Source organism: Ostrea edulis, chromosome 10 (assembly GCF_947568905.1).
Source record: "Ostrea edulis chromosome 10, xbOstEdul1.1, whole genome shotgun sequence".
Lineage (NCBI taxonomy): Eukaryota > Metazoa > Mollusca > Bivalvia > Ostreida > Ostreidae > Ostrea > Ostrea edulis.
Genome location: NC_079173.1, coordinates 41,263,205 through 41,285,848, shown reverse-complemented (window position 1 = coordinate 41,285,848; position 22,644 = coordinate 41,263,205). Strand labels below are relative to the sequence as shown.

At 31.7% G+C, this 22,644-nt stretch overlaps 1 protein-coding gene and 1 pseudogene across 1 annotated transcript in view; both read right to left on the bottom strand.

Annotated features, from left to right (window-relative positions):
- Positions 1-22,644, bottom strand: part of LOC125665416 (leucine-rich repeat-containing protein 15-like) — a 996,853-nt gene that overhangs the window by 610,831 nt on the left and 363,378 nt on the right. The gene's annotated exons all lie outside the window — the stretch shown is intronic.
- LOC130050779 (uncharacterized) lies at positions 18,711-22,596 on the bottom strand (annotated as a pseudogene).

The window sequence follows — 22,644 nt, the reverse complement described above, 5'->3', positions numbered from 1 at the left end:
TGTCAATGATATACGAACACATCAACTTTATGACATTTGAGATAATGTCAGGTTCTCCACCGTCAGCTTCCTACATCTATGTAGCGATATCCTATTATCATACATGTATATATGTCCCCAATTGACTCCATTCAAAGCTGTATTTTCTCTTATCGTCACTTTTGTTCCTAATTTTGCACTGATTCAAAACAAGTTTTCAAACTAAACTTTTAAATGATAAGGACGTGAAGTTTACAATAACTTATATAAAAATGTGCTTGAAATGTGTTCCCATGTTGAAAAGGTTTATATTTACTCCTCCTTTTTATCTCAAACTGTGAAAGAATTGATGTACGCAACATTATACTATTTTGATAGTATTTTCATCCATGCATTTTGTGCTTTGGGGAATAATTGTCTATCAATTCAGAATATGTAGTCATTTTAACAGAATGCATGTCTCCAAAATTTACTTCGTCACCACTTCAGATTTCAAAGATGTTTGTAACAATTTACAATTCAAGTTAAACTGTCCATACAATTTCATCCTAAAAAGAACGTCAGAAACTCACAATGTATCAAATACAAATCAGGAAGTGTATTAATTTTGTCTAAACATCTAATTCATTGAAGGGGTTATATACTATTTTGCATTGATAAAGCCAAAGATGACAGACGGAATATTTGGAGTCATAAAATTGATCAGTGTTTAATATTTTCGCTTTTTCATTCTTAAAATTATTCTTTTACAAACAATACGTAGTTAAATATTTCAAACATTCATCAATATTGTTTCTCTGTTCATTTTTCAGTTGTACTCAACCTCCCCAAGAAGTAGATAGTATCTGTGTTGCTATAATTATATAATCGAGTCTCTTTTTCATCTTAAATCCTATTTCACTTTCAGTGTTAATATTCAAAACGTTGAATCACATTTCTGGTGTTTCCAGCGCTCCGTCTTTACCTTTACTTTAAGTTTATATTTACAATGAGAGAGTAAAATTCATCAGTGTTCATTGCCTTCATTTGTTCATTGATCACTGTTCAGAATCTTCGCATATTCATTTTACATGTAGCTATATCACACAACACGACTTACTTTGATGTCATATATGTTATCAACTACTCTTACAATAACACCTACACCACTCTGATTCATGAGATAATTAATTATTATCAAATTAGTCATCTACAGGTTTGTGATCATCTGAATGTTTCAATGTTATGATGAGGTACACATATCAATACCGTTTTCAAATTAATACAACTTTCCTGTACTTGCTTTCATCAGCATTGTCCAATTCTTATAGAGATAATTTATATATAGATATAGGTATATATATAAATATACATTACCTCTAGTTTCGTGAATGCATCAAATAAACTTTCAAGATTTTACAAAGTATTACGGTTAATTGTAGTAATAATGATAATACTATGCGGGTAGGTTAAGGATTCCCTTATAGAATATCAGAATGCACTTTATGCCTTTACTTCTTTGAACTATCAATATATGACGTCATAATGGAAAATGACGTCACGTCACTGCAAACTTGAGCTGCTATGATGGGGAGAGTGTCAAAAACTTTAGGCCTTATTTCAAACTGCCTATAAGATGTCAGAACGCTATTGCAAAATTCACGAGTCTGAATTGTATTTTAATATCTTGTATGTCCGAATATTTTAAAATAGTTGGTTTAATTACCCTCGATTGAAATTCAGCGTGTTTACACTGCTTTCGAAAAATATACTTTTGAAATGTGTTTTGTTTTATACCAGTGATAAGAGTTAGAATTTATGATGTGTTTATAAAAGAGTCTAGAGCAGGTAATTTAAGAGGATTCAATTGAGATATATTACGGAAATCGTAAGAGGAGTTTGTTCTCTACCCGAATCTTGCTTGGTAAAATGTGTGATGACTTTGTTTAAATATAGATTACCCTCAAATGTGTAGGTAAGTATGTCGGTAGGTTGAACCCTTCATGAAAAACGTGTATTTTGTACGCAAGTAGTACTACCATTTTCCCAAGCAAATTTCGGGTACACAAGGATACGGTGAGTTCATTTATCAAACAAAAAGTTAAAAATAATTGTTAAATGAGCTGCACAGAAGCGATTTATGTGAAACACTTCAAACAATTACAAATTACCGTCACGTGATCAACGAAGTCATCTGATATCATAGCAGATATGATAATATATAGCTGAGAGAGAACCTTATATATAAATTACCTGTACCTAAGTATATAAATTGCAAGTGAAAACCAAAAACCGACATTGCAATCCAATGTATGTTTTGAACGTATTTCAAACTCCGGGAAGCCTTAACATAGCTGCGAATGGGATAATTTCAGGTTCTCCATTATCACCCTCCTGTATCTAAGTAGCAATGCTCTATTATTACAGTGTTATGTTATCTATGAATCCCATCTGATTGAATACATCCTAATATTATTTGTTTATGGTCGATTATCACATTTGACATATCGAACTGAGTTGATACTCGTTGGTAATTATTGGTTAAGATGATAACCACCTAATTGGTCAGGAGGTCACTTATTTTTTCGTTATTCGAAGCAGAGGTAACGACTTTTAGAAGACCAACTATTGGTTAAATCAAAGGAATAACTAAAGTATGGATAACAAATATCACGTTTAGAGATGTGTACACAAATTAAACAGGAATCATCAACCCAATTGTTCATTAGAGGACATTTAAGGTAAAATATTTTCTAAATCTTGGTTCTAAAGAAGATGTAGCCGAAGAGAAACGGGAATGATAGTGACGTTGAATTACATGCGCTTAAAATGGTCAATATGATAAGGATTTTTTGTGATGAAAATGATATGTGAGAGAACACAAAATATTTCCAAGGTGACATAACACAATTAGTTGTATTATATATTACTATAAAAGACAAAAAAGTATAATCATTTTGCTAAGTTAATTCAAAATAACACAGTCGGAAATGTCATATGTCATATGTTACCAGTCTCATCTGCTGACACCGGAAAAGGAACACCCTACGTGGAATTTTCTGTGGTTGTTTTACTCGCCAATAAGACTACCCTCAAACCCACATGTTTTTCACATGTGTGCAAATTACCTGAAAGTGCACCTCAGTATGTAAACTCAGGTATTAACATCAAATAGTTCCTTTGTAGACAATTCATTATTTGTACAAAATACACAGAATCAGGGGTACAATAATGAAGATAGAAAAATAAGGGGAATGGGGATTTTTAAATATGAGGAACTACCATTGACAGAATTTATTTTAATTGGAGAATTACCGGTGTGATGCCACACGGTTCACTTCGGTGTGACCGGTCCACTGGAGGATGCTTATTCCTCCGGTATACCCAGGGATCAATCTTTGCTATACTCTTAATTTTGTATTCCTTATAGGAGTTATGAGATCAACTTTATTGCAAATGAGATGATCATGTTATTCAGATATCTTGATTACACATTATTCGGTCAACTGGAAATAAGAACATACCAGTAGTTCTCACATTTGTTTTATATTTCAATATGCTTTATTTACAGAACGGGGATGGTAATTGTTTACGAACACATGAACTTAATGACAACTTTTGCATTGGCAGATAGATATTTATTTAATTTGTGGTTGTTTATAATTATTTTACATAGACAAATGAACATTTGAGTTGTAGATGTTTATAATTCCTTTGCATAGGTAGATAAATATTTAATTTGTAGTTGTTTATAACTATTTTGATAGGTAGATACATATTTTTTTTATTTTTAAATGCTACTTAATTTCACCAAGAAGATGATTATTTACGATGATAATTAGGTTTTATTTGACGTGGTTTCGTGTTCATATGATGATATCAAAACCAACCTGTGATTTTACCAGAGGTCCCTGTCAACTCTTTTCTTGATTTTGTATTAGATGTGGAATTGATAAAATCCATCACTGTTCATTGATCCCAATTCGGTATCTGGACTTATTCATCTAAGCTAAATTATCACACAACATGCCTTATCTAGATGCCAGATACATTATCAATGGCACATACGATATTACCTCACTCTAATTATTCATGAGATGATTAATTAATTACTGTATTACAAGCGACTGATGTAGCTTTTTATGAGAATCTGAAAGTTTGTTTCATTGCCAGGGCGACATTTTTTAATTCATACACTTTTCGTACAATTCCTACCATTGACATTATTAACTTGTACAATTAATCGGTATTTTTATAAATATGTCTGTAGACGTGTCAGTGCATCAAATATTCCATTCGGGAACGTTGTTAACTTATTAGAACTCGGGTATCTGAATCATAAACATTTCCAGATTAAGCTTAGTTTATCAACGCTATAATGCTGCAATATATCATTTTGTAAACTCAAATTCAAGAGAATGACATTTACAATAAATATGGCTTTAAGGATGAGAATGAGATCCATTAACAACAGTTAATTTATTTTCTAATAAAAATTTCCAATCACAATCATGTTGATTACAAATTATCCAGTCAACTCAAAATAACAACACCACATAATTCCCCACACTTGTTTTATATTTGGATCTTTGTCTTTAGTGAACGGAGATGTTAACATCGGTGTACGAACACATCAACTTGATGACAACTGGAATAATTAGAGGTTCTCTATCGCCAGTTTCCTACATCAATGTAGCGATATCCCAGTATCACTTGGTTATCATGTCAATGTCTCCCAATTGATTCAATTCAAAACAGCATGTTCTGCCTATGATCAATTTGGTTTCTAATTTCACACTGATTCAAAATAAGTTTCAAAACTGAAAATTTAGGTGAAGATGATGTTATCTTCACATACTTTTCTATTCAAATGCGCTTAAAAATGTGTCTACATGTTAAAAAGGTTTAACAATTCAATTCAAATAATGAAATAATGTACTTAACTTCAAACTATGTTGATAGTGTTTCCACCAATGCATCTTGTGTTTGTATGAAAGACGCCTATCAAATATTCTTAAAATAAGTATTAATGTTGACAGAACTGTATCCAGACTCTACTTGATGAACACTTAATGTGTATTTGTTTTTAATTCTTTTGCATAGACAGCTTAACAATTTACTTTGTAGTTGTTTTAATACTTTTTAATCAGCAGATATACATTTCATTTGTAGTTGTGTCTAACTGTTTTATATAGACAGATAAACATTTAAGTTGTAGTTGTTTATGATTCGTTTCCATTGGCAGACACATATTTAATCTGTAGTTGTTTATAATTCGTTTGCACTGACAGATAAATATTTATATTGTAGCTGTTTATAATTACTTTGTATTGGCAGCTAATTATTTGATTTGGAGTTGTATATAACTGTTTTGCATTGGCAGATAAATATTTGATTCATTGTTGTTAATAATGCTTTTTCCATCGGCAGATACATATCAAATTTGTAGTTGTTAATGTTTATTCTGCATAGGGAAATGCGTATTTTAAATCGGTATCAATATGTTACTCAATTTCACTAAGAAGATGATTATTTACGATACTAATAATGAATGGTTTTAATTTATATGACTTCTTGTTCCAGTCATGATGCTCAAAACCAACCTGTGATATTACCAGAGGTCCGTGTTTACCCTTCTTTTGATTTTGCATTTGATATGGAACTTATCAAATTCATCACTGTTTATTATCTTCACTTGTTTGTTATTCACAGTGCAATATTTTGATCTTCTCATCTAAGCTACGCTATCACACAGTGCAACCTATGAAGATGTCAGATATATTGGCAATGACGCATACGACAGTACATGCACTATGATTATCCATGATATTATTAATAATTGTTAATAATTGTTTTAACAGCGAGTGATATAGTATTGTATGGGAATCTGAAAGACATTTTTTATCATTGACAAGGTGACATTTTGATATTCATACACTTTTCGTACACTTCCTCTCGTTGATATTATTCACTTATACAAATAATCTGTATTTTTATAAATATGTTTAAAATTGATGTAAACTCATCAGTGGATCAAATATTCCATCCGGTAACGTTGTTATTTTATTGTAACTCAGACCTCTGAATCATGATTATTTCTCATTTAAGCTTAGTTGATCAACGTTACAATGCTGGAATACATCATTCTGTAAACTCAAAATGCAAGAAAATGGTATTCACAATAAGTATCGTTTTAAACACGAGAGTTAAATCCATCAACAATAGTTTACCTATTTTCTATCAACTTTTTTCAATGATAATTATTTTGATTAGAAATTACCCAGTCAATTCAAATAAGAACACAACATAATTTTCAACATTTGTTTGATATCTGAATCTTTTTCTTTACAGAACGAAACTGCCGATAGTATACGAACATATCAAAATTGATGACAAATGTTATCATTTCGTGTTCTCCATCATCACCTATCAATTGATTCAATTTCTGCATTTTCTGCTCATTATAAATTTGTTTTCTAAATTTGCACTGATTGAAATCAAGTTTTCAAACTAAACATTTAGATGAAAATAAGTAAAGTTTACAATGATTTGTTAGAAAATACGCTAAAAACGGGTCCCCATATTGAACAGGTTTATAATTACTTTTTCTATTTCAAACTGTGAAAGGATTGTTGTACAAAACATTATTCTATTTTGATAGCATTTTCAACAAATTGTGTTCTGCCTTAAGGAACGGTCTATCCACTGTTTTCAGAATATGTAGTAATTTTGACAACAGATATGTCTCAAGGATTTACTTGATCAGCACAAGGTCTAATTTTGAAATTGCTTTTTGCAGTATATAAATCAATTCAAAATGTCCGTACACTCTAATAACAAAAAACAAAAAAAGAATGTCGTAAACTGATTATGTATCAAATTCAAGCCAGAAAGCGCATTAGTTCTGTATACACATGTTATTCGCCGAAGGGGTATCATACTATTCTGCACTGATAGTCTAAGGTGACGGAAGAAATATAGGAGTCATAAGATTAATCACTGTTTGTTATGTTCACCTTTTTATTCCTAACATAATTTACAGCATTATGTAGATAAATATTTCAATCAGATATCAATATACGTAAGACTGGTTCTTTATTCGTTTTTCAGTTTTACTTAAACTCACCAAGAAGTGGGTGTTATATATGTGTTGCTATATATAAATGAGTTTCTTTTTGTTTATCTTAAATGCTTTTTTTTTAATTTCCAATGTTAATTTTCAAAACTCTGCATCCCATCTCTGGTATTTCCAGAGGTCTGTCTTTACCCTTCTCTTAATTTTATATTTGCATGGGATCTTTAAAGCAGGATTTAATAAAAAAAATTCTACGTGAAGAACCTCTTGTTGTGACCTTCAGTTCAACATTTAGATGCATGGATGACCTATTATTTATCAACAATAATAGTTTTATTCATATGCTGACTGGATATACCCCCACTGAACTCAAATTAAAAGACAACACAGTCGTCCACTTCTGCTTTATATTTATCTATATCCATTGAAAATATATATAAACGGTGAACTTAGAACTCAATGTTATGACAAACGGAATTGTTTCAGGTTTTTCATTGTCAACCTCCCAGATTTATGTAGCATTATTCCATTGTCAAGTGCATATGGTTTATATCTCTCTAGTGATTCGATACAAAAGAGCTTGTTTAGACTTATGGTCATTTTCAAATCGAAGCAGGCTACTGACATACAAGGTGATGGTACAGGGGTTCCAACAGTCTCATTTAAATTCAACATTTCGCAAATTGTATAGTCATTGTAGCGATCTGGTTTGCCAACACAACATGGCATTGAGCTAAGTGCTCTCTGACGTGGTTCATACCGATCGTTAGAGCGTTTCTGGCAAAATAAGTTTGACTACGGATACATTCGTTTACCTGGTCAACATATAAGGGTCACGTTGGGAGTGATCTGTCGACAGGGAGTGTTAACTCCTCCTAGACACATTATCCCCCGTTTGTATATCTAGGGTCAGGTGTTTACTAAACTCTGTATTGTGTAGTGATTATAGGAGTTATAAGATTTATCACTATTCGTTACATTCACCTTTCTTAAGATTTACCATTGTTCATTATTTTCAATTGTTCATTGATCACAGTTCGGAATATTCGCATTTTCATCTTTCTGGTATCTCAAAAATCACAAACATGACTTATTGTGAGGTCAAATATACGATCAATTACTCTTACAATATCACCTGTACTATTATGATTCATTAGGTAATTAATGGTAGTATTTCAAATTAGTCATCTACAGGTGTATGCTAATCTGAAATCGATTTTAATGTCATTGTCATGATGACTAAAAATATCAAAAATGTTTACAAAACAAAAAACTCTTTCCTACACTTACTCTCATTAACATCATTTGTTATAGAAATAATTTGTATCCACATAGATATATTTATGGTGCTTCTAAGTTCCTAATGTATGAAAAAATGAATTCGGTAACGCTGTTCTTTGATTGTTACTCACGTATCCAAATCATAAAAAAAAAAATCCCGATTAGCCTTAATTGATCAACACTACAACCATGACATACATTATTATGTAAACTGATTTAATATTCTCGAGAATAATATTTGCAGTAACTATGGTTAAACACAAAAATTAGATACACTAACGGTGGTTTATTTATTTTCTAACGATAATAGTTCTTATTCATATCTTAATTAGAGATAACCCAGTCAACTCGATATATTTTTTTTTTCAAATTAGTTGTAGAGTTGGATTTTCTTTCGAACACAGGTGTTCATGGTAAACAAATACATGAACGTAATGGTAAATGGGATAATCCGAGGTTCTCCATCATCACTTCCCTGCATATCTTATTATCATATAGTTATGTTCTCTTTGTATCCCAAATAATTGAATGTATCACAATTTTTTTCTGCTGATTTACAATTTCGTTTGGCATTTATTATTGACTCAAATTAGGTTTTCAAACTTATGATTCTAAATCAAACAATTGTACAATTTGTAATACTTTTTAGTCAAATTTGCTGGAAAGCATGACCCAATACGGAAAGATGAACGACTGACTTATAATTAGCGATCTTATCTTAACTATAAAAGGATTATTTACTCAACATTAGACGATAAAGGCACCATGTACATAAAAGCTACATAAATATTGGAAACTAACGATGGAAAAGCTAAACTAATCCCATTTGTCATAACTTGAATTGTTAGTTTGATGTTAATAACTTTTGGCAATAAGGTATCTAAATGCAAAACTGATGTGGAATCTGTGATATCTTTTTTTTTCAAATTCACAGGGATATATCAAATCGAAATATGAATGAAAATAAGTATTTTCAATCTATAAAATGTCATTGATATGTCTAGATGTTGAGTTGAAGTCAGCAGGAAGACATTTCTTCTTTGCATACAGAAACATCTGATTGAACCCTGCTTCTTAAGAAAACGGAACACAATCCGTGCCCATGGAAATTTCAGCAGACTGTTGGATCATCAGAGGCTAGGAGCGACAAGGAACTCTATCATTTTTTTAAAAATTTAAACTTTAGGGTATTCGTGCGTGGAATAAGAGTGATGGCTAACAAAGTATTATTTTGGATTACTGATAACTAGATACGATTATTTCGTTTTTCATTTTTTATTGAAGAAGTAACTATCCATAATGTCTTAAAGTCTAGTCTTTGATTGATCGTGATGAGTGGTTGTGTAAAGTGTTGAAAAGTCATACGGTTTGATGTTGTGGGTTTCAGAAAATCTTCTGCGATTTCAAATCTAAAAGAAATCTTAAAATCTTTTTAAATACATTTTTAATATACATTATTTGTAAAATATGTTATGGCACAGCATGCTTGGATTTTTTTTTATTTTACAGTTGTTGATAGTTTTATAAGAAGCAAAGATAGGGGTTTGTACAAAGATTACCCGATCCAGTAATGTATCTTCGTTTGTAAAGGTTTTTTGTGAAGGTTAGGAATCCAGTATAGGTACGGTAACTCATATTCTTCTATCCCATTGAATGGAATGTTAAATGTGTCTAAAACTGAAAATGATGATTTTGAAGATTTTCATCTTTTGATTACCAAATGTGAAATTAATACCAAATGTGTGTAAGATACAGGTGTGATAATGAGTCGTTTAATCAATTGAAAGATAATAAAATATTCCAGAATCGAGAAACTGAATATTCTACAGTTTTCGGATATGTTTAGTCTAAAAAAGGAATAGTACTTTTTTGTAAAAGTACTAGATGTATATTTCATATGAAATGGTCACAGATTCAACATCAGTTCACAGAACAAAATGATACACAACGAAAAAGCAAATTCCCTGTATACATTGTGTACAGTATTATATGTACAGATACGTTGACATGTGTACATGACAAAAGAAGGGGGCTGCTTGTTTTATGTATTACGATTATTATTAATGAAACCAAGGATTACAGTTACATCTTTTAATATTGGTATATCGTTGAAGCAGACAAAACCAAGTACTATATTGAACTGCACATCAACTGTTCAAAGAATGAATTATTTGTGAGGCAAATACAAGAATATACGAGAAAAACAATTACGTCTTTGCATTGAGAGACAACCATAGATATAAGCGTGAAATACTTGTCAAATAAGTTTCAAATGACATTTAGACACAAATGTATATTGAAGTGTGGCATCGTTTTCTTTCAATTACAAATTGGGGGATCCGTTTATGCCCGAATTTGATGATGCGAAATTGCATGTATGTGTGAGGACATGCTCATTCACTGAAACTGCCTCGTTTTTGTACATACATGGGCGCTCGTCATTCGCAACAATTGATATCGATATGCTCGTGCATTCTCCTCTCTCATTCAGAACTGCAATAGCTGTACCACACCTCTAATCTACCCCATCCCCTAAAATTAAACTTCTGAAGATCGCATAAAATGCATTAGTATTTATTTTTAATGAAATGCTTGTCAAAATTTTTTGGGAAGCCAAATTCATCTCCCCCTAGAAAAATAGATACGCGTCGATTTTGCTGCAAAAATGTAATTCATCGAGTTTTCTTTGAATTTTCACATTTGATAATCCAGGTACTGTGTACTTCACTATCCAATTTCTGATAAGACAAGAAATTTTCCGTTCCACTTTTACACAAGCGTTCTATTTTCATGTTTACTTCTCTATCAAATTCTTTCACTTTGATGTTCCGAATGACATTGCTGAACGGCGAACAAACGGTTAATGTATGATGAGAGCACGGTAAATGTTTTGTAAATGTTGAACGCGAGCGGTTAATGAACGGTGACCACACAACTGTGAATGGTAACACACGGTGAACGCACTGTGAGTGCACGGACAGAAATAAAGTTGAACGCTTCAGGGAATATAAAACTCTTCGTTCGCGATGTGTTTGCTTGCTCAAAGCGTTCATTTCTGCATCGAAATCCGGACCTCATCTACCATTATCTAGTCATTATAGTTCGAAATGGGGTTGAGTCAGAAATCAAGAAGACAAAATGATTTTTTTAATGAAAAGAACAAAAAAATATTGTGTAGTAAAGTTTTTTTTCTAGTTTTGATAGCAAGTAGGTCTCGAGACTAGCTCAATTTCAAATTACATGCTCAATCTGATATTGATTTAAAAACAATTTCTTTTGATGAAACTGTGTAAAAAATGAAAAGAATCACTGGCTTGTTATGATATCAACTGCTGTTGTCCTGAAATGTGGGTGTGAATTGAGAAACTACCAGTTGCTAAAGCAACGGTGTACTCCCATACGCATCAATGGACACGGACTACATTTCTCCGATGTAATTAGCTTCCTTGACACACCTAGCCTCTCTGTGTCTTTGCTGTCAAACCTCGATTTATCTGAGTATCGAGCGGATACCAAACATATATGTACTTTCAATTAATTCAGCATAAATATTGAAACAATGCGGGAGCGTCCTTTCTACCGACAACTAGTACACCCGAGCACGACACAAAACATCTTAATGTATTACTATTTAGAAGCCGTTAACGTGATAATTGGTTTTTTGTCCATTAAATCTAATGTTTATGAAATGGCTAATATATGTTTTCAACCCCTAGGGCGCATATGACGTCACACATAATGGAGCGTAAACAAGCGAAAGAAAATATGCATATTGCAAGATTTGAATTTCATTGTTTCAAATTCGAAAACTACGCAAAATATTTCATTTAAAACACATTTAAAGTAGCTTTAGGTATAAAAAGAATTAATTTTGCTGAAAAAATAAAAAAATGTGATGCGTCCTTTAATGATTGTACGATATTTTCCCAAATTGTCGGCGGTGTGGCGATTTGGTATGCCGGGCGACGAATTGGGGTGTAACATATGACAATACCTACACTATAAAGATTTATGGGGTGCATAACAAAGAGTAATTCACTATTGTATTGCAATGTGATACAGATTCTCTAATATTCACAGGGCGATGTAAAAATAGAAAACGATTTCATTAGAAAACACAATGATGAAATTTTCTGAGGTTGTTTTACCCTCCAATAAGACTACGTTCGATTCCACTTGTTTTTCACATGTGTGTAAACTGCCTGAAAATGTACCTCATGGTGTAACCTCAGCTATGAACATCGAATAGCTCTTTTTTAGACAATTGGTTATGCCTACACATTACACAGAATTCCGTAATCAGGGGTACAAAAATGAAGAGCGAACAATAAGGGGGGTGAGGATTTTTTTTTAAATATGACGATCTACAATTGACTAAATGTATTCTAATTGGAGAATTGCAGGTGTGATATAATAAGTTTTACTTTGGTGTGACCGGTCCACTGGAAGATGCTTATTCCTCCTAAGCATTTGTCCCCAACTCTGATATATCCAACTCTTAATTTTGTACTTCTTATAGGAGTTATAAGATCAACTTTATTAGAAATGGGATGATTTCAATTTCTCTATCGAACAGATTCAAAAGAAGTTTTTACAACTAAAGATGTACGGGTAACATGATACGTATCCACATTTCGATACAGATATGTCCCAAAGTTGAAAAAGAACTACCAATTTATACTTTACCTCAAAATATGAAAAGATTGTTGTACTCATCATCAGATTGTTTTGGTTGCACTTTGATTAATGTATTGTGTGCTTTAAGTAAAGGTGGTTCATCAACAATTCTGCGAACGGAACGATTCGGTGCTAATATTTAAAACATTGGATCCTGTCTCGGATATTCCCAGAGGTCACAATTGATTTCTCTTAATTTAATATTGTTTATTGGACTTATGATATTGATTACTGTTCATTACTGCATTTCTTTTATTGATCAATGCTTGGTATCTCCACCTCTTTATCTAATCTGATTTATCAAGAATCGTCACGTATAGTGATGTCATACAACACCTACACCATTGTGATTCATGAGATAAATATGCAGTTGTGTTAAGCAGGGCCATATAAATATGTCAGAGGAAAAAACCATTATAAACAGATCAATTTTTGACAAATTGTGTACACACAACCCCTTTATACAAAAAACAATATGTATATATAATTAAGTGCATATTGACCTCCCATAAATTTTTCACCAGACCGACAGTCTTTACATCAGCTGTATATTACATGATCAAATATCAAGATCAAATCGTACCGTGTATGTATAAATCGTTCCATTGGAACGATATCCAAATATCAATGCAAGTTGAAGTTAATATAACTTCAAAACATATTAATTTCCTAATTTGAAAAGTGATGAGAGCAAGTTTATCGTGACTTGTAACATGTCTAATGTTTGCATTGGATATGCAAGATGTGGCGATTTTTTGGATTTACGAAGTTAAACATAACCTGAAAACCATGTTTTCTGTTGAAGCCACAACTTGCTCCCCTAACTTCCCTTTTACACTAAAGTTCACGTGTCACATAAATCAAACATCTTTCACTCAAAAACTTCGGGGTGTCGTGCCAATGATGAAACATGTATGTACAGAAAAACTGTTTATGCAAATGAGTTCATTGTGAAAGTAACTTTTTGCGTGCAAATTAGGGGCGATATCAGGATCACAATATAATATGGATATTACTTTAGCATGTATGTTATATAAATAAGAAATAGAAATTAGTTCAACATCAAAGATAATTAACATAACCCATTTGAGATTAACTTTTACACGATTGCGGTTTATTGTTTGACAGCAGTGGTAAATAACGAAACAATATTTTGACATTTCCAACCGTAAAAGGAATGTTGATGTGTACGTCATGACCTTCATCATGACATATTTTTCATTGTGACGTCGTGTAATGTGCAAGTGCGGTAACGTACATTTCTACTGCACTGGTATTTATGAGGAAAGCCTTAACTCAGCCGCGTATTCATTGCATTTCAAGAGAGTAAATTATGAGTGTAGGGGGATCTGAAACATATTTTGTTTCATTGAAATAGTGACGTTAAAAATCGATAAAGATTCAAATTGATACACTTTATGCAATTACTCTGATTGACATGCAAATAATTGACAAGTATAGATACTTAGAATACCCGTAGATTCTTGAACACATCAAATATTTCATTCGGCAATGTTACTATGTTATTGGACTTCAACAATCTGAATCATAATATAACTTTAGCTCAGTTGATAAACGCTACAATGATGACATACATATATCGTGTATTTTTTTCAGTACGCAACTGCATGGCATTTGCGCTAAATATGGCTTTAAACACTAAATTTAGATCTGTCAACGACGGTTTTTCCTATGTTCTAACATTGATACAAATGTGTGTATTGATTAGAAGTTAATTCGAGATAGGAACAACTCGGAATTGTCCACACTTGTTTTGTATTTGCATGTATATATTTATAGAACACAGAAGTTAATGATAAACTAAGAGATCAACTTGATGTCAAAAGGGATGAATTCTACATAATTATTTTGATAGGCAGATACAAATTTTCAACCAGACATCAAGATGTTACTTGATTTCACCAAGAAGATGAGTATCTACGATGATGATTATGTTTTATTTGACGTGGTTTCCTGTTCCAATGATGATATCAAAACCAACCTGTGATTTTACCAGAGGTCCATGCCAACCCTTTTCTTGATTTTGTATTTGATATGGAATTGATAAAATTCATCACTGTTTATTAACTTCACTTCTTCATTGATCACCATTCGCTATCTTGACCTCTTTATTTCGGATAACTTATCACACACCATGCCTTATCGATATACCAGATGCAAGGTGAAGATAACTAACACTGATCAATCTCATAACTCCTACAAGCAATACAAAATCAATGGAACATACGACATTACCTGCACTCTAATTATTCATGAGATGGTAATTAATTATTCTACTACAAGTGAATGATGCTGTGTTTTTTGAGAATCTGAAAGAAAGTGTGTTTCATTGACAGTGCAACATTTTTAAATTCATACACTTTTCGTACAATTCCTCTCATTCACATTATTCACTTGTACAAATAATCGGCGCTTTTATAGATATGTCTGTAGTGCATTAAATATTCCATTCGGGAACGTTGTTAACTTAATGAAACTCAGGTATCTGAATCATACATATGTCTTGATTAGGATTAGTTCATCAATGCTATAATGCTGGAATATATCATTTTGTAAACTCAAAATGCAAGAGAATTATATTTACAATGAGCATGGTTTTGAGAATGAGAATGCGATCCATCAACAACAGTTAATTTATTTTCTAATGAAAATTTCCATTGATAATTATGTTGATTACAAATTATCCAGTCAAAACAAAATTAGAACACCTTAGAATTTCCCACACTTGTTTTATATCAGGATCGTTTTCTTTACTGATTGGAGATGTTAACATGGGTGTGCGAACACATCAACTTAATGACAACTGGGATAGTTACATGTTCTCCTTCATCACCTTCCTATAGCGATATTCCATCATCACCTGGTTATCATATCAAAGTATCCCAATTGATTCAATTCAAAACTGCATTTTCTGCCTATGATCAATTTGGTTTCTAATTTCACACTGATTTAAAAGAAGTTTTAAAACTGAAAATTTAGATGAAGAGGGTGTTATCTTCGCAAAATGTTGTATGCAAATGTTCTTATTAATGTGTCCACATGTCAAAAAGGCTTAATTTACCGACTTTATCTCAAATAATGAAATTATGTACTTAACTTAAAAGTATGTTGATAGTATTTCCACCAATGTATCTTGTGTTTGTATGAAAGAGGCCTATCAAATATTCTCAGAATAAGTATTTATGTTGATAGAATGCTGTAACCAGTCTCAACTTGATGAACATTTTATTTTGCCAGATACATTATCAATGGAACATACGACATTACTTGCACTCTAATTATTCATGAGATGATAATTAATTATTGTATTACAAGTGACTGATGCAGTGTTTTTTTGAGAATCTGAAAGAAAGTGTGTTTCATTGACAGTGCGACATTTTAAAATTCATACACTTTTCGTACAATTCCTCTCATTGACATTATTCACTTATACAAATAATCGGCGCTTTTATAGATATGTCTGTAGACGTGTCAGTGCATTATATATTCCATTCGGGAACGTTGTTAACTTAATGAAACTCAGGTATCTGAATCATAAACATTTCTTGATTAGGATTAGTTCATTAATGATATAATGCTGGAATATATCATTTTGTAAACTTAAAATGCAAGAGAATGACATTTACAATGAGCATGATTTTAAAGATGAGAATGCGATCCATCAACAACAGTTAATTTATTTTCTAATAGAAATTTCCATTGATAATAATGTTGATTACAAATTATCCAGTCAACACAAAATAAGAACACCACAAAATGTCCCACACTTGTTTTATATCAGAATCGTTTTCTTTACTGATTGAAGATGTTAACATCGGTGTGCGAACACATCAACTTAATGACAACTGGGGTAATTACAGGTTCTCTTTCGTCACCTTCCTTTATCTATGTAGCGACATTCCATTATCACCTGGTTATCATATCAATGTCTCCCAATTGTTATCATTCAAAACTGCATTTTCTGCCTATGATCAATTTGGTTTTTAATTTCACACTGATTCAAAACAAGTTTTAAAACTGAAAATTTAGATGAAGAGGGTATTATCTTCACATAATTTTGTATGCAAATCTGCTAATGAAAGTGTCCACTTGTTAAAAAGGCTTAATTTACCGATTTTATCTCAAATAATGAAATTATGTACTTAACTTAAAAGTATGTTGATAGTATTTCCACCAATGTATCTTGTGTTTGTATGAAAGAGGTATATCAAATATTCTCAGAATATGTATTTATGTTGATAGAATGCTGTATCCAGTCTCTACTTGATGAACATTTTATTTGTAGTTGTTTTTAATTCTTTTGCATAGGCAGATTAACCTTTACTTTGTAGTTGTTTTAATGCTTTTAAATCAGCAGATATACATTTCATTTGTAGTTGTAACAGATAAATATTTAATTTTAGTTGTTTTTGGTCCATGTGCATTGGCAGATAAAAATTTAAATTGAAACTGTTTATAATTAGTTTGTATTGGCAGATAAATATTTGATTTGTAGTTGTGTGTAACTGTTTTTCATTGGCAGATGGATATTTAAATTGAAGCTGTTTATAATTAGGTTGTATTGGCAGATAAATATTTAAATTGAAGCTGTTTATAATTAGTTTGTATTGGCAGATAAATATTTGATTTGTAGTTGTGTATAACTGTTTTTCATTGACAGATGAATATTTGATTTATAGTTGTTAATAATTCCTTTGCATCGGCAGATAAATATTAAATGTATAGTTGTTAATGTTTATTTTTCATAGGGAAATGTGTATTTTTAAAGCGGTATCAATATGTTACTCAATTTCACCAAGAATATGATTATTTACGATACTAATAATAAATTGTTTTATTTTACATGACTTCGTGTTCCAGTAATGATACTCAAAACCAACCTGTGGTATTACCAGAGGTCCGGGTTTACCCTTATCTTGATTTTGTATTTGATATGAAACTTATCAAATCCATCACTGTTTATTATTTTCACTTGTTTGTTATTCACAGTGCAATATCTTGATCTCCTCATCAAAGCTATGTTATCACACAGTATAACTTATCCAGATATCAGATTTATTACCAATGACGCATACACAGGCATGCGTGCCACATATGATTTTCATATGTTGATCAGATGAATAGCTTCATATGAGAATCATGAAAAAGGACATCATATATGAATCGTATGATGTGTTTCATGTGATTTACATATGATTCACATATGTATATCATATGGAAGGGACTTCATATGATGCACATATGAAGGTTTTGTTTGCATGTTGTGCTAACATGTTATATGAGAATCATATGTAAGGAAACTCATATGTAAATCATATGAGACATGCATGTGTATTTTACATTAATTTGTAATATGCAGATGCTGGGAATCAAGTACTTATATTCATTCTACAACTACTTCTTGATTAAATATCAATGCAAAAAAATACAATCAAGTACAAAAAAATTATTACTCAATATTCTCTAAAATACCTCAATCTTATAGATATGGACCGGCTTCAGCGATGAACAGAAATAAAAGATTTGACAGTGCATATTTACATAATTTTTGAAATAGGAATGAAAGATTCACATTTGTAAAAAGTGAAATGTTCACCAAAAAGAAGACAAAGCAAGATTAGCACTTGTCGATACGTATATGTTGTGAAAAATTTCAGTTTCTTTCATACACATATAAAAACATATCATATTTAGAAGTAACAAGTAAATCAATAACTGTACATGCTTTTAAAGAAGAAATACACAACTATACAACAAACAATAACCTGATTTTATAAAATCTTAATTTAAATAGTTATGATAAATATTTCTCAATTCTTCTCTTATCCTTTTCCTCCAATTTCTCCCACTTGTCCATCTACCATCCTTATTGACGGTGTCCACAAACTTATGGAACTCAGTCCAGAAAGCAAAGCCACTTGTTCCTCCATTACGGAACAATTTCTGTGATGCGCAGAAAAATCTCTATGGAAATTAGAAATAAACATATACAAGTATTGTTTCAGTTATTATGTATGCCTTTAAGTGACTCAATGCTAAAGTGAGATGATTTCCTTCTAAGGGAATGCTATTGTCTCAAGCTACAATCTGGAGTTCGCTCATAGCTCTTTCCAGAATGGGAGAGGATGGTACATTTTGACATTTTTGGCCGCGACATGTGACAACGGGTAAATGCATGCCGATTTAATTTCTTATTTTTTTTTAAATAAATAAACTTCAGATTGTACTACAATGTAGTCTCATTGCAATTAAAATGAAAGTGTTTAGAATTTTTAAAGTCAACTTGAATTTCTGATTTTACATGAGACAAAAATTTGATTCCCATGCAGGCAAGAGAAAGAAAATTAAATATTTATTTCACATATCAACTTTATGAATCTATAAATTATTGCAAGGCAAATGTGGTATAAACGAAATATTTATCTTAATATATAGAGCATTTTGAAAAATACTGTATAACTAATGTGGTTGAAAATGGTAAAACAAACAATATTGCATGAAATTAATTACAAGCAATAAGGTCAAGCGTTCCCTCTCTATGTCCACAAGTGGAATTGCTGGTGGCAAAAAACACTTCCACAGGTAGCTGTGGAGATACTTTCAAGAACGTCCCTCCACATCAATCTCCTTGTTGCCAATTGACTACAAAAAGGAATAGTGACTTCAAACATATGTATACTTTTAACTAGATATTTCAAATAACATAATGTACAATTATTCAGATATCAAACTATTTCAATGAATTATGTGTATTTAATAGTTCACCTCACTGAAAAAAGTTTCATTTACATGAAAACGTTTAACATTGTTTTATGTCTTAATTTGTAATGAAATATATTTACATTAAATCAAGACATCACGTTTTACTACACATGGTTTCTTAATTACCTTTGCTCTTGTCTGGTTCCTGTAATAAGTAAATTTTGTCGAGCCATAGCTCGACAAAACCCTCAGGACATGACTTATTTCTGCCCAACCTGCTTTACTAGCAAAGTCCTTCAGCATTCCCTAAAAAAATGTTATCATACAGTTAGAAAATTCGTACCTGTTTTTGAAATAAAAACAACATATGGGGTTACTTTGTCAATGTCTTTGCCTCTCAGTGCAGGCATAACAATATGATATAGCTTCATTAACCTTTGTAAAATTTGGCTGATGCAGTTTGGTTGCATCAGTTCTTAGAAGTATTTTCTTGCCAAATAAGTTATCATTTCAAAACTTTTATTGGGATGTAAATATGAGTTGGTCACATGATCAAAATCCCATAAAGGGCATTATGATATATTGCATCATTTATCAACACTCATTTACATCCGAATAATGTTCCAGTATGGAAATAATATTTAAATGATTTATTAATTTAAACATCAAAGGTATAAAATAAATGTTTGAACACGTTGTATGACCACTTATGATCTTGGCTTTGCACCTCTTGAGAAGAAGAGTTTTAAGGATTTTTCAGTTATATTCCTATATAAAACTTTATTTGTCTATTGTGACCCTGAATTAGCCCCAAGAATCATGCTTTAAAGAACTTGAATCTACACTAATGTATTGAAGCTTGCACAGAAGTTTGATCTTTTCTGGTCCAGTGGTTTTTAAGTAGATGTTATGAAAAATGCAATTAAATTTTCTTTAATTCTACAAAAATCAACCCTTGCAAGAGGGTGTGGTCCTTCATTTGAAGAAACTGAAATCCACTTCACACAAGAATGCTTGTTGGCAAGTTTGGTTAAATAATGGTTAGTGGTTCTTAAAAAGAAGTGAAAAATGTGAAAAGTTTACAGACGAACGGACAAACAGAAAGATGGATGCCAGACACCCTTCGAACATAAAAACTCTTTGACTCAGGTGAACTGATAATTGGAATTGGAAATGTTGCCTCTTGCAGCAAGAGATGTACTTTTCACTATGGAAACAAAAAACAATATGTCCCAATTTAAGGTACTCATTCTTAATTTTGTTAGCAAGGTAAACACCTTTGCACCTCTTTTGAAGTATTTAACCAGTTAACAATTTTCACTGTTCATCAGAATTATATCAACTAACAAACCTGTATTTCTTGATCTTGGAAACTGATCCACGGAAATACGCTGAATTTGGCTTTTAGGAAGTTTACATACTCCTTCTGTGGAAATACAATTAATTAATTAATTTACAGTGTATATAAAATAAAACAGGTATATGATGGCTTTAAATAAGAGGCCCATGAACCACAATGCTCAACTGTTGCATTTTGTTGCACCACCTTAGAACCCAGGGGCCATAATTTGAACACCATTGAATCTACACTTCCTGACAATTAATGCTTCCATGTAAATATGATAAATGACGGCTTCGCTGTTCTTGATAATTAGCTTTCAAAACCCTTTCCAATACATTCCATTGTCAAACTCTTATCATATATTGTGGCCCCCACCCTGTCGTTAGGGTTCAAGATTTCAACAAACTTCATTGAATTTACGCCAGCTGTGGAGGCTTTCACATAAAGATGTTTTCATGGTTTTGCACCTCTTGAGGAGAGAAGTTTTAAACATTTTCCCTGTATTTTGCTAATTAAAACTTAAATTACCTATTGTGGCCGCACCCTACCTCCGGGGACCACGATTTGATCAATTTACAAGCTAAACTATGTTATAAACTTTTCACATAAGACTTTCATCTGTTCTGGGTCAGTGTTCTTGATTAGAAGATTTATACAGTTTTTTTCCTATATATTTGGATGTAAAAAATCACAAGTCCCTAATGTGGCCCAATAAAACCCCCAGGGACCATGATTTGAACACTTTAAAAATTACATTACTTCAGAGAGCTTGCATATATGAGTTTCATCTTTTCTGGCTCAATGGATCTTGAAAAGAAGATTTTTAAAAAAAATTCAATATATTTCAATATTAAACTTTGATCTATTGTGACCCCATATACGACCCCCAGGGGCCATGAAAGCTAGACAGATGGACGGACGGGTGATCAGAAAAGCTCACTTAATGTTTCAGTTCAGGTGATCTATAAATATATAACTGGCCTGCAGTTATACTAGCATAAGACAAGTACAATGTTATTGGCTTTGTAAATAAATGATTCATGAATGCTTTTGCTAAAATTAAAAGTTTTAATTCACTTTTTGTTGGAATATAAAATGGATCATATTAACTGTTGATCTTATATGACTTTTATTACAAATGATATATACCAATAGCAAGGTGTAATTTCACCATACCTCAATAGTTGACCCTTCTACTGGCACCTTGGTCATTGAGAGTGCTGCTTTGTTCTTAATTCTTTGGATCTATCCTCTCAATTTGTTAACCTCCTCTGTCAGCTTTTTCTGTTCTTTCACTTAAAAGAACATTAAATATTCCTTATTTATGAAGGTTTTGATTTTGGTCAAGCTGTGCATTCAATTCTTATTCTAAGAGAAATATGTATCAAAAAAACAAGCATCAATTATCTTATAATCACTTATTTATTTATTTTTCCCCCAGAAAACATTAATATTTAGAAGTAAAAAAATTACTGAAAAATGATATATTACTTTTGAATAAATTGATACTTATGAATAAGTTAATCATTACAATAATTAAAAAAGAGATAAATTAAGATCCGTACCAATTTCTGACAACACTGCCATA